Source organism: Anomaloglossus baeobatrachus, chromosome 1, assembly GCF_048569485.1.
Source record: "Anomaloglossus baeobatrachus isolate aAnoBae1 chromosome 1, aAnoBae1.hap1, whole genome shotgun sequence".
Taxonomy (NCBI): domain Eukaryota; kingdom Metazoa; phylum Chordata; class Amphibia; order Anura; family Aromobatidae; genus Anomaloglossus; species Anomaloglossus baeobatrachus.
The window spans coordinates 35559635-35572123 of NC_134353.1; the positions used below are offsets into that span (position 1 = coordinate 35559635).

General features: G+C 52.9%; 1 protein-coding gene across 1 annotated transcript in view; it reads left to right on the top strand.

The window, feature by feature from the left end:
* Positions 1–9022: 9022 nt before the first annotated feature.
* LOC142274791 (kyphoscoliosis peptidase-like) overlaps positions 9023–12489 on the top strand; it is a 37357-nt gene continuing 33890 nt past the window's right edge. Inside the window, exon 1 of the mRNA XM_075332569.1 lies at positions 9023–9117. The gene's annotated coding sequence lies outside the window, so the exon portion shown is untranslated. The remainder of the gene's footprint in view (positions 9118–12489) is intronic.

Genomic DNA, 12489 nt, shown 5'->3' on the forward strand with positions numbered 1-12489 from the left:
CCGGTCTGTTGTTATCAGCGGCGTCCTGCTCCTTCCTCACTGCAGCCCCCTGCCCGGCCGACACCATGATTAATAACATCATACTTACCGGGATCCACTGAGACCTCCGGTCCTCCCACAAGCTCCTCTACGGCAGGAACTTAGAAGCAGCAACAGGTGCGCGGTGACGTCATCCTAGCAGACGCAGCCCACAGAGCGTGCCGTGGGCGTGTCTGCAGAAAAGTGACGGCCGGGAATCGGGATTGAAATTCTTTAAAGGTACAGTGCGGTCCTGAACCACACTGCGGCGTTAATAAAATGACGCCCACAGTGATGGTGGTGGGGGCCCCCTCAGAAGCTCTTGTGGTGGGGGCCCCTGGGCGGGAGCCCCGTCTGCCCCGCCTATAATCCGGCCCTGCCTGGCCCCCATGTTGCCCCCGTCTTCCCTGCCCGTGCACCCCGCTGATGCTGGTCCGTCTAGCGTACATCCCCTCGTAACAGTAGCTGGAAGAGTGGCGAGCCCGGAGACTGCGGCAGCTGGCGGCAACCCGCCTGGAGTAGGGTCAGACGATAGTGACTCCGGACCTGACACAGAGCCTGTTTCAGAGGAGGATGAAGGAGTCATCGCCCTGGATGGCATGGAGGCCACTTACATTCCCCGGAGCGGAAATAACGGATACTGGGCGGCCCTTTCTCGTCGCGCTTGCTATGAGCTGGAGGGGCTGGTGCCTGTGTTCTTCCACCCAGGACCGGCGGAGGATGATGAAAGCACGCAGTGAAGCCGGCGGTCCTCCGCTGCAAGCTGTCCCCGTTGGGACCATAAAAGTACCGTTTAAATGAATGTAAAGAATAATCCATCGAAGAGTCACCTGATTGTCAGCTTGATTGCACCGGTCGTTGCCGGCAACTGGTCCCCGTTGGGACCCCTTTACCATATACGTAGAAACTACTACGGACAAGCCCGAGAACTAGCAGGGCAACCACAAACTTGTGGCATGTGAATAAAAATGTTTTATGCCTTTCACCGTTACCGGCTCCAGAGAGGCAGATTGGAGGAAGGGCCCGCAGTGGAGCAGGCTGGGGCCCAGCCACCACCGGAACCGGTGGCAATCCTCTGGGGGTTTCAGGGGTTCCCCATGGACGTGGGTCCCCTGAAAAGGACAGAACCCGCTCGGGCAACTTGTTCTGGACTGGGGTCAAGGGGTGCTGCCTGTTTGCTTAGGGGCAGCATCAGGGCCAGGTTGCTTGGGTGGGAGACAGCGGAAGCCGTAACCGTTTGCAACGTTAAAATAAGAGTACCTCCCGATGTGGGAAGATGTTATTTTACTTGTAATCACTGTATTACCGTTATCTTTTTCAGTTTGTGAAAATAAAACCGGTGATGGACGGGCAGCCCGCGGACGGTCTGCATTTTACTAAGGGGGAATGTGGCACCCTGAACAAGCCAGGGGCCACAGAGCACAACACCCACACACCCCACACTCCCGGTCAGGCACACCGAAGTCAGACACAAACCCTTGTTGCCTTCCTCCAGGGGCTGATGTTCACACCAGGGGGGTGGGCCAGGCGGTTGGCCTCGCCCACCGAGGAGTTCACAGTCCTGGAGGCGGGAAAAGCAGGCAGTTTAGTTTTGGAGGTGAAAGTGAAAGGAAGGAAAGTGGTAGTGGAGCAACTAACTGACAGCGTCCGTGTGTGTGGCCCGGGCGGTACAGCAAGGTTGGCAGACAGTGGTGACCGTCTGCAGGAGTGGCCTATCAGAGTCTACCGTAAGGACCGTGGAGAGGCGGTGGCCCGGCGGTACCGGACCGGTACACAAAGAGAAGTCAGCACCATCTGGCAGTGGCTTACGGACCCCGGCAAGGCTAGGAGTCGCCGTGAATTTGCCAAATCCGTCAGCGAAGGGAACCTCCTGGGTTTCCCAGCAGCCAAGTCCCGACAGAAGGCAACAGTCCAACCGTGAGAGGGAAACACAGCCACCGCCAAGGCTACCGTTCCCAGGGCCAGAGCCTGCGGGCAAAAGGGGCTCCTCCGGCCCATATCCAAGCCGGGGAGCGGGTTACCGGTGGGAACCCATTGGAACCATTTACCGTACATAGGTGTAGGGAAAGGCAGTCACCATCAACCTGCTGGGAGAAACAACACCGCAGCCGTCTGTGGGACCCGTCCATCCAGCCGTGTGTTTTACCGAGAACTGTGTCCTCATCATTGGCTGAGTGAGTACCACCGTGCCGTGCGGCACAGCGCTGCCCCCGCGACCCTGCACCTCACCAAGCCCCGTAACCCGCCTGCCATCCATCCCTACCCCATCACCGGGCCCCGGGACAACCAACCCCCTACCCACGGAGGGGAGAACTAACAACAAAGCTGCTCCCTGTCACCGCTCCCGGGATCCCCGTCCAGAGCAGCGGTGGTGTCACCAATATCACCACAACCATGGGTGGCGTCACGGACAATAACCAAATCCCCACAATCAATCCCCACCCTTTTCACTCACGGGCGAGGAACGCTCAAGTCCCCGGGATCCGGCCCACCGCTCGAGCCACCACAGAACAGCGGCAGCAGCAGCCGGACCCGAGCAGTGGGAGAGCGCGGCGTCCCCTCCTCCGCCCGCGACATGGGCGCGAAAAGCTCCCCGCTCGAGCGTCTTCCCGAGCAGTGGAGGCGCGAAAGCCCAAGCTCCGCCCCTGAAGAGGAGGTGCTGAGAAGAAACCAAGGGGAGACGGATGGCGTCTGGCCGCATGTAAACCGCGGCTATAAAAGCAGGGACACCAGGACTCTGCGGCCATCTTTGGTTCCTGGAAGAGGCCGCTGCAACGATGTATAGTCCGTCCGGCAACACCGTCGTCCCCGCGCCCGCGCCTGGTACGGCGGCGTAGGTGGAAGTCCGGACCGTCCAGCTAAGCAGCCGTCTGCAGGTCCGTGTGCAGCTCCTCCTGGAGGAGTGGGAGGCCGACATGGCGGATGTGGTGGCGGCTATACGGAGACGCGAGGTGGAGGAAGAGTTGGAGAGGTGGGTAAGCGACCCACGCCCCTGTAGTCCGAAGGCATCGGCCGTTGCGGCTGAGGGACCCGGCCTGCGCCCGCTCACCCTGCTGCCTCCCCCGCTACCCGTATTAGTTGCTACCACCCCGCCACTAGGCCCGCTACCTGCCCAACCGGTAGTGGTACCCTGCCCGTCCGCCCAAGCAGACCGACATGCAGTCGAAGCCCATAACCGTCTTGAACCGCTTCCCTGGAAGCTGCCGAAGACCGAGCCCATCAGCGGAGATGTACCGGAGGCACATGCAGTGACCGTGCCTGGTCCCGTACCGACTCCGGCAGCCCGTCCCGAGCAGGAAGAGGCGGAGGGCCAGCGGGAGAGGAACCCTGTAACCATCCCCCACACCTCGGCAGAGGCTGCACCGGGTCGTTGCTGTGAGGCAGCACCCCAGGCCATGACACCGCGGGATCTTCCACAGAGGGTGCCAGTGGTGGGCAGCGTGTTGGAAGTCTCGCGGGGCCCGACCCGCGCGCAGGGGCAAGCAGTAGCCCCTTACTGGGACAGGGAACCGACCCCGCTGGGCCGAGAAATTGCGGAGAGGGAAAAGCTGAAGGCTGAACTAATCGCTCGCACCATCAGAGAAAAAGAGAGCCTCCGCCGAGCCACCTTCCGAGTACGGGGCCCAATCCACGAGGGGCAAGTAAGGAAATTTGATGTCCGTCGGGGATACGGGTTCATCTATGAGCCGGGCCTGGAGGCCGAAGTTTTTGTAGCCCGCCGGGACATTAATGCCCACTTACCAGAAGACCACCCGGGCCGTAACATACTCCCAGGGGATTTGGTCCAGTACACGCGGCATTGCGGAGAGAGGGGCTGGTTTGCCCTGGACGCCAAACTGAGGGGCAGTCAGGAGGCCCAAGCACCGGCTCAGCCTCCTCCTCTGGCCGCTGTGGTGGACCTGCAGTAAGTCAGCGGTCCCTCCGCTGTGCAAGTTGTCCCCATTGGGACCATCAGAACCGTTATGTGAGTAAATGGAAAATAATCAGCCGAACTGTTACCAGATTTGCAACCGTGATTGAACCGGCCGTTGCCGGCAAGTTGTCCCTGAGAGGACCCTTTGCACCGTTGGCGTAAGGAACTACTTACGGACACGCCCGAGAACTTGCAGGGCGACCACAAACTTGTGGCATGTAAATAATTTTTGGCATAAATCCGTTACCGCCTCCGAAGAGGCAGATTGGAGGAAGGGCCCGCAGCAGAGTAGGCTGGGGCCCGGTCACCACCTGGACCGGTGGCCATCCTCCGGGGGTCAGGGATTCCCCGTGGACGTGGGTCCCCTGAAAGAGACCGTACCCGCTCGGGCAGCTTGGTGATGGACTGGGGCAAGGGGTGCTGCCCACTTCTTAGGGGCAGCATCAGGGCCAGGTTGTTTGGGCGGTAGAGAGCGGAAGCCGTTACCGTTAATAAAAATGTACCGTTAAGTAACGTTTAAGTACCGTACCTCCCGTTAAGGGAAGAGTCATAAAAAAAGGCTTGTTGAATGTTTTTATATGTTTTACCTTTTTGTTTCAGTTGTGAAAATAAAACCGGTGATTGACGGGCAGCCCGCGGACGGTCTGCATTTAACCAAGGGGGAATGTGGCGCCCTGGACAAGCCAGGACGTCACAGGTACTGCAACAACACACCCCACACCCCGGTTAGGCACATCAGTCACACACAAATCCTTGTTGCCTCCCTCCAGGGGCTGATGTCCACACCAGGTGGGGTGGAGCCAGGCGGTTGGCCCCACCCACAGAGGAGTTCACAGTCCTGGAGGCGGGAAAGGAAGCACTTAGGCTCGGGCAGAGCTAGAGAGTAGTTTTGGAGTAGGAAGAGAGAGGAGTAAAGTAGTAGTAGAGGAGCAGACTGACCGTGTCCGGGTACGTGGCCCGGGCACATACAGCAAGGTTGGCAGACGGTGGTGACCGTCTGCAGGAGGGGCCGATCGACGCAGAACCGTAGGACTGGGGACGGGCGGTGGCCCGCCGGTACCGAACTGGAGAGTGAAGAGAAGCCAGCACCATTCGGCAGGGCCTACGGACCCGACCAGGCAACCCGATTTGAAGGCAACCGCTCAACCGTGAAGGGAAATACCGTCACCGCCAAGGCTACAGTTCCCAGGACCAGAGCCTGCGGGCAAAAGGGGCTCCCTCGGCTTCTATCCACGCTGGGGAGCGGGTTACCGGTGGGAAGCCATCGGGGCCAAAAACACACTACAGGTGCACAGCCCCCCACACAGTATTATATCCCCACAGTCCCTAACATAAGTATGTCTCCACGGCTCCCACAGTCAGTATGATATCTCCACATCTCCCCAAACAGTAAGCTGTTCTTACAGCCCGCCACCCATTACTATATCCCCACAGCCCATAACACAAGTATAATGTCCCCACAGCTCCCACACACGGTATATCATGTATGACGTCACCACAGCCCTTCACACATTATTATCTCACCACAACTACTCATATAAGTATAGTGTACCCACAACTGCCACACATAGTATGATGTCCCCACATCTCCTCATACAGAATAATTTCCCCACAGCCCCTCAGACATATGATCTCCCCACAGCCATTCACACAATATGATCTCCCCACAGCCCCTCACATAATATGATCTCCCCACAGCCCCTCACACAGTATGATCTCCCCACAGCCCCTCACACATAATGATCTCCCCACAGCCTCTCACATAATATGATCTCCCCACAGCCCTTCACACAATATGATCTCCCCACAGCCCCTCACATAATATGATCTCCCCACAGCCCCTCACACAATATGATCTCCCCACAGCCCCTCACATAATAAGATCTCCCCACAGCCCCTCACACAATATGATCTCCCCACAGCCCTTCACACAATATGATCTCCCCACAGCCCCTCACATAATATGATCTCCCCACAGCCCCTCACACAATATGATCTCCTCTCCCCACAGCCCCTCACTCAATATGATCTCCCCACAGCCCCTTACACAGTAAAATGTCCTCATAACCTCTCACACAGTATGACCTCTCCACAGCTTCTCACACAGTATTATTTCCCCACAGCTCCTCACTCAAGTATAATGTCCCCACAACACAAACACATACCGTAGTATGATGTCTCCAAAGACCCTCACACAGTACAATGTCCTCATAACCTCTCACACAGCATGACCTCCCCACAGCTTCTCACACATTATTATCTCCCCATAGTTCCTCACTCAAGTATAATGTCCCCACAACACAAACACATACCGTAGTATGATGTCCCCAAAGGCCCTCACACAGTATGATGTCCCCACAGCTCTCACACATAGTATGATTCTCGCACACACACACAAGTATGATGTTCCCACGACCCCTCCTACAGTATTATGCACTCACACACAGGTATGAGGGCCCCATGGCCCCTCTAATAATACAACGTCACACAGCTTTTCACACAAGTATGATGCTCCCACAGACCCTCTGACATTGCTATGATCCCACAAATGTCACTCAGACAAGTAGTGAGTGGTGACTGATAATTAAAAGTAAAAAAAAAAACAAAAAAAAACTACTCCCCTCCCTATTCCCTCCAATGTGCTGCTTCTCTGTGTATGGTGTGTACTGACCCGTGCACAGCCGCGCACTCTTGTACCATCATCGCGCCTGCTGAGCCAAAGGCTGTCGGGACATAATATTGTATGAGGAGTTGTGTGGAAATTATACGGTATGGGGAACATCATACTGTAGGCAGCACGGTGGCTCAGTGGTTAGCACTGTATGGTGGCTCAGTGGTTAGCACTGCAGCCTTGCAGCGCTGGGGTCCTGGGTTCAATTCCCACCAAGGACAACATCTGCAAGGAGTCTGTATGTTCTCCCTGTGTTTGCGTGGATTTCCTCCGGGTGCTCTGGTTTCCTCCCCACTCCAAAAACATACTGATAGGGAATTTAGATTGTGAGCCCCAATTGGGACAGTGTTGCCAAATGTATGTAAAGTGCTGTGGAATTAACAGCGCTATATAAATGAATAGATATATTATTATTATTATTATTATTATTATTATTATATTATTACTGTGTATATAGGCAGGTGGCAGACAAGCAAAGGATCAGGGCAGGCGGCAGACAAGCAAAGGATCAGGGCAGGTGGCAGACAAGCAAAGGATGAGGGCAGGTAGCAGACAAGCAAAGGATCAGGGCAGGTGGCAGATAAGTAAAAGATGAGGGCAGGCGGCAGAGAAGTAAAAGATCAGGGCAAGTGGCAGACAAGCAAAGGTTCAGGGTAGGCGGCAGACAAGTAAAAGATCAGGGCAGGTGGCAGACAAGCAAAGGATGAGGGCAGGTGGCAGACAAGCAAAGGATGAGGGCAGGTGGCAGACAAGCAAAGGGTCAGGGCAGGCCGCAGACAAGCAAAGGATCAGGGAAGGTGGCAGACAAGTGTCGCAGGCGGAGCAGGGGACGCTGCGCTCTCCCACTGCTCGGGTCCGGCCGCTGCTGCTGCGGCTGCCGCTGCTCGGTGGTGGCTCGAGCGGTGGGCTGGATCCCGGGGACTCGAGCGGCGCTCCTCGCCCGTGAGTGAAAAGGGTGGGATTTGGATGGTGGGGATTTGGTGATTGTCCGTGACGCCACCCACGGTTGTGGTGAAGTTGGTGACACCACCGCTGCTCTGGACGGGGATCCCGGGAGCGGTGACAGGGAGCAGCTTTGATGTTAGTTCTCCCCTCCGTGGGTAGGGGGTTGGTTGTCCCGGGGCCCGGTGAGGGGGTAGGGATGGATGGCAGGCGGGTAACGGGGCCTGGTGAGGTGCAGGGTCGCGGGGGCAGCGCTGTGCCGCACAGCACGGTGGTACTCACTCAGCCAATGATGAGGACACAGTTCTCAGTAAAACACACGGCTGGATGGACGGGTCCCACAGACGGCTGCGGTGTTGTTTCTCCCGGCAGGTTGATGGTGACTGCCTTTCCCTGCACCTATGTACGGTAAACGGTTCCAATGGTCCCACCGGTAACCCGCTCCCCAGCTTGGATATGGGCTGGAGGAGCCCCTTTTGCCCGCAGGCTCTGGCCCTGGGAACGGTAGCCTTGGCGGTGACTGTGTTTCCCTCTCACAGTTGGACTGTTGCCTTCTGTCGGGACTTGGCTGCTGGGAAACCCAGGAGGTTCCCTTCGCTAACGGATTTGGCAAATTCACGGCGACTCCTAGCCTTGCCGGGGTCCGTAAGCCCTTGCCAGATGGTGCTGACTTCTCTTTGTGTACCGGTCCGGTACCGCCGGGCCACCGCCCGTCCACGGTCCTTACGGTAAACTCCGATAGGCCACTCCTGCAGACGGTCACCACCGTCTGCCAACCTTGCTGTACCGCCCGGGCCACACACCCGGACGCTGTCAGTTAGTTGCTCCACTACCACTTTCCTCCCTTCCACTTTCACCTCCAAAACTAAACTGTCTGCTTTTCCCGCCTCCAGGACTGTGAACTCCTCGGTGGGTGGGGCCAACCGCCTGGCCCACCCCCTGGTGTGGACATCAGCCCCTGGAGGAAGGCAACAAGGGTTTGTGTCTGACTTCGGTGTGCCTGACCGGGAGTGTGGGGTGTGGTGGTGTTGTTCTCTGTGGCCCCTGGCTTGTCCAGGGCGCCACACAAGCAAAGGATCAGGGTAGGCAGCAGACAAGAGACAGTGAGTAGGACACTGTGCTGGGAATTCAGGGGAAGCACAGAGGTGAAGTGCAGGAGGAGAGCAGTATTATTATAATAATTATTATTAGCTTTTCAGATGTGGATCAGCCTCACAGTTTCTCTGTATATAATATGTAAGAAGTAAAATATAAGACAATATCTGGATGACACCACAAGCGTCTCCCTGTATCGTTGCTCGCAGAGTCTGATGGGGGCATTTTCCATGAATCTCCTGTTACGTTAAAGCCGGAGGATCAGCGAGTATTTACGTTCAAATTGTTTTATCGATATCACTATGCGCCGGCATGGAAAGTGAACGGAGGCCTTTGATGTATTTATAGATCTTTCTGAACATGTCAAGTGTGTGAGAGGAAAAAGCAGGCCCAGCTCTGGGGGTATATAAAGACCCCGCACCCGCAGCACACCGAGCACCCAGAGGAACTGGTCTAGCCTCGCCGTCTACCTTGGGGGGTAAGTACTGCTTTGTATTCTCCTGTATTCGCCCCAGACTAGTTCATTAGGTAAATAAGTATATATAAAAATACAACAAACAAAAAATCTATTAAAATGTTAACAGAATTTTTAAAGTAATAATTAACATAATAAGAAAAAATTGTGATCACTAATGGACTCATAAATCTGAAAAAAAGAATAAAATATTAACATTAAAAGAAGAAATACATAATATATTATTATTTAATATTAATGTACAATTACCCACTACAAAAAAAAGTAAAGCAAAAATTGAACACTACAATATAAAGAAGGAAAAATTATAAAACTAAGAATAAATCAGAAAAAATAATAATATAAACGTATAACATCTAATTAAAAAATATATGTATTTATTATCATTATATTATTATTATTATTATTATTATTATTAATAATTTTAGCTAAACCACCGTACAATTTCCTAGGACAAATATATACGGTATATACATATATATAAATATATATATATGTATATATATATATATATATATATTTATTTATTTATATTAAAACAATACAATATATATATATATATATATATATATATATATATATATATATATATATATATATATATTGTATATATATTGTATTTATTATATATTAAAAATATAAAAAATACATATTCAGCTCTGGCAAAAATCAAGAGACCACTTCAAAATTGTCAGTTTTTGTGATTTTTCTCTTTATATTTTTCAGTAAAATGTAAGTTGTTCTTTTATTCTATAAACTACTGACAACGTCTCCGAATTTCCAAACAATAAATGTTGTCTTTATTTTCTGAAAATGAGAAATGGGGAAAATAACAAAACAATACAGTGCTTTCAGACCTCAAATAATGCAAAGAAAACAAGTTCATAATCATTTAGAAACAATACTAATAATGTTTTATCTCAGGAGGATTCAGAAATCAATATTTTGTGGAATTACTATGATTTTTAATCCCAGCTTTCCTGCGTCTTGGCTGCTTTCCACCGGTCTTTCACACTGATTTTGAGGAACCTTATGCCACTCCTGGTGCAAAAATGTAATCAGTTCTTCTTTGTTTGATGGCTTGTGACTATCCATCTTCCTCTTGATTACATTCCAGAGGTTTACCATGGGGTTCAGGTCTGGAGATTGGGCTGGCCATGACAGGGTTTTGATGTGGTGATCCTTCCTCCACATATTTATTGACCTAACTGTGTGGCATGGCGCATTGTCCTGCTGGAAAAAGCAGTCCTCAGAGTTGGGGAACATTGCCTGAGCTGAAGGATGCAACTGTTTTTCCAGGATAACCTTGAATGCGGCTTGATAACTTTGCAAACGACGTATGAATCAAGCCGCATACAAGGTTATCCTGGAAAAACAGCTGCTTCCTTCTACTCAGGCAATGTTCCCCAACTCTGAGGACTGGTTTTTCCAGAAAGACAATGCGTCATGCCACACAGCTAGGTTAATGTGTGGATGAAGGACCACCACATCAAAACCCTGTCATGGCCAGCCCAATCTCCAGACCTGAACCCCATTTAAAACCTCTGGAATGTAAATAAGAGGAAGATGGATAGTCACAAGCCATCAAACAAAGAAGAGCTGCTTAAATGTTTGCACCAAGAGTGGCATAAGGTCACTCAAAAGCAGTGTGAAAGACTGGTGGAAAGGATGACAATGTGTGACGCCCCTGGACTATCAGGTCGTCACAGGGTATTGCACAATCTGCCCTCCCGTGCAGTATCCACCTCCTTCTTGGTTTTGGGTCCCTAACCATATGGTGTTGCCTACATCAGCCAATCAAATCCTAGAAACACCCTGCACCACACCCACCAAACACACCAGTGGATGGCTTGAGTGGAATAGAGTCACCCACCAAAGGGGTTGGGGAGGGGAGGTTAGGAGTGTCAAGAGGAGAGAGGGAGAGTAGTCTGAAAGTGAAAGTGATAGGAGGTCGGGAGCGGGGCTCCTGGGAAACAATCTGTGTGGCAGACGGTGGTCTGGGCGTAAAGGAGTTGGTCCCCCGGTCGCAGGGCATCATGGCAAGGGACATGGATCTGTCGAGGAGGACAGCCGGTGGCCTTGCATCATCACCGGGCTGGGACCAAGACACAATGGGGTATGTGGACCCTAGGTCAGGGAGTAGCTTCAGACAACCCGATAATTTACCAGTAGAGAACGGAGTCTTCAAGATTTGTTTCCACCTGCTCCAGAATTGAGGCATTAGCGCAACGAGGGGGATAGGACTTTCCAATCCAAAACGGTCCAGAAAATCCCAAGTGTGAGCCCTGAGAGCAAGCTCCCACACTTAGCCATAGTGGGGAGCTGCACCCGGCAAGTTTCACACTACCGGGACCACCAAAGAAGTAAACTTAGTGCCAGGAGGCAGGTCACTGATCACCAGGCAGCACCATTGGGGACGGGACCCGAACTAAGCTCCCCTCAGCGGCAGCGGTGTCCAGAGACTTGTTTTACCAGTTGTCGTTGTCTGCTTAATGGACTGAGTGAGTACCAAAGTGAACCCCCTGCATCCCACGGCACCCCTTACTGAGTCCCGGGGTATTCCCCTACCGGTGGAGGGTTCTAACACCTGGCTGCCCCATTCCATCATCCCCAGATACTCTCAACTGCAGCGGTGGTACTCCTATTTACCACATACCACGGGTGGCGTCACAAGCTCTAATAAATCCCTTGTACATACCCCCCTTCATTTGAGGGGCCGCATGACCCCCGGGTCCGGAGACCCTTGAGCCACTGAGAACCCGGATCCGAGTAGCTCGGCTGCTGGCACGGGGGCGGCACACATGGTCTGACATTAACCTAAATTTCCTACCTAATGGTAATATCTTAAAGTTTTTAACCCCCATTTGATGGCTGAACACTCCTTTTTCACGATGGAGTAATCCTTCTCCTAGGAAGACAGTAAACTACTCGGGTACAATATTGAGTGTTCTTAGCCATTCGCTTCTTAGGACAAGACGGCACCTAACCCAACTTCTGACATGTCCGTCTGAACCACCTATTCCGTATTGAAGTCTGGTGCAACCAACACTGGCTGTTTACACAGGGCTAGCTTCATTAGGAGGCTGTCTCCGCTTCTAGAGACCACTTTACCATATCCGACTTTGTGTCCTTTAGGAGGTCAGTCAGGAGTGTGACTACCATGGGGAAGTTAGAGATGGAGCGACAGTAGTAGCCTCTGATGCTCAGGAAAGCTCTAACTCGTTTGTTCAAGAGCCGTTAAGGCCAGTCCTAGTTGGCATCTGTCGCGGGCGGAGGAGGGGACGCTGCGCTCTCCCACTGCTCGGGTTCGGCTGCCGCTGCTGCTGCGGCCTCTGCTGCTCGGTGGCTCGAGCGATGGGCCGGATCCTGGGGACT